Source organism: Cynara cardunculus, assembly GCF_001531365.2.
Source record: "Cynara cardunculus var. scolymus isolate 2C chromosome LG 3, CcrdV1, whole genome shotgun sequence".
Classification (NCBI taxonomy): Eukaryota; Viridiplantae; Streptophyta; class Magnoliopsida; order Asterales; family Asteraceae; genus Cynara; species Cynara cardunculus.
This window is the reverse complement of record NC_037530.1, coordinates 10,452,022-10,454,029: the sequence shown is the minus strand read 5'-3', so window position 1 is coordinate 10,454,029 and position 2,008 is coordinate 10,452,022.

Below are 2,008 nucleotides of genomic sequence, written 5' to 3'. Positions count from 1 at the left end.
TAATTTGATTCTAATATTAAATATTTTAAAATTTTAATTACAATATCTTCAAATTTATATTTTATTAAAAGATAAAAACATTATCACTTTTTCAAAATCATATAAAACTGTATTTATATCAATAGATAAATAATAAAAGAAAACAATAAAATCGAGATGTAACTCGCTGCATTGTGCGAGTATCCTTCTAATTAGTTGATAAACATAAACCAAAAACATAATAAACATCTCATTTTAAATATAAATGTTTTAAAATATAATTACGATAATTATTGAGTTTTAAAATAATAGTTAATTTATTATTTTTGTTAAAAAAAATACATTATGAAACCTAAGATAAATTAATCTTTATCAAACCTAAATTAAATTATAATAAAATAATAGAATTAAACAAATTATACAAAAAATTGATAACTTTTAAATTGTTAACTAGATACTAATATCGATATATTTTTGTAAATATGGATCTTCAAATTTATATTTTATTCAAACATAAAACCAATATTGTTTTTTCAAAATCATACAAAACCGTATTATAAAATCGATAAAGACAAAAAAAAATATAATGAAACAATAAAACCGAGATGTGTCGCATTGCATTACACGATTACTCTTAGTAATTTATTAATATATACATATAACTTTGTAAAAGGATCCTTCATTTAAGAACCTAATAAATTGTGATAACTAATAACTGGTACGTCATGTGTTATTTCATATTATCTTTTTTTTTCATATACAGCTTAAATTTAGTGTATTGATTGATATATATTCGTTTCGTAGTTGTTTGTTTTATAATATAAACATTTTTATGTGTTTGTGAAACAAAAAATACAACAAAAAGTTTCACATTATAAACCGAACACATATGACTGAATACATTGTGAAACAAATATCTACTTATTGAAGCAAAAAAAATTAAAATTATTATTATTATTATTGTATGTAATATATATTTAATTTTCCTATACTAAATTTTGTTGAAATAAATGCCATATAATATGGAAACAACAATTAAATAAATAATATATGATTTAATAAAATATCTACTTATTGAAGCAATAAATAATTAAAATTATAACGTTGGTTAATATATTAAACAAAAAAATGTAAATAAAATAGAAGAGAAAATCAAGCAACATAATTAGTGGGTCTCCAATTTGTTTGTAAGCGACGATGTCGTATTGGGTCTGAAAAATGAAACGGATATGGACCCACACGTTTAAACAGAGGCCCCACAAGGCCGATATAATAACAATTTGCAATTTGGGCCGTTGATGACGGACAAAAGCCGAAATCCTTTTCACGCCTAAGACAAAACTACGATCGATATTCACCGTTAGATTACTCCGTAAAACAAGGGCGGCCGTCGGTGTCTGCCCATATCGATATCCTCACGGGATATATGTATATATAAATTATTTTCATCTTGCCATCCCTTAAGTTTTATTAGTCACATCATACAAAGGGTGTTTTGGTCTTTTTGTATTTTCTTTTATAATTTAAGTGTGTAGAGTATTTATAAGAACTACCTTGAATTATTCTTGTTCATAAAGAGTACGTCAAATTTGAATAATCATTCTCGAATAAATTAAAACTCTGTATTTTTGGGTCGTTTACCAAACGTTTATTTGAATAAGCGTTTATCAAGTCACATTATTTTATCGGGTGAATATGATAAGAACCAAGAGTCTTATCCGATAAGTGAAATCGACGAATCTTACTATGGTAAGCGTTTACCGGGTAAATTGTTGCATACGATGTCATTTTGGTGGACTAAAATCTTACCCGATAAGTAAATGATAGTGTTAAATTTTACCCGTAAACACTTACCGAATAAATGTTTGGTAAACGACCCCTTACTGTTTAAACTATCTAACACACACGGATGATGAACAAAAATAATGGAAAGGCTTGCCAATCCATTTATATCTTTATAATTAACTAGTGTTTGACACCATGCGTTGCATGGTGACAATAATCTTTTTTAAAATTACTGAAGTTAGCT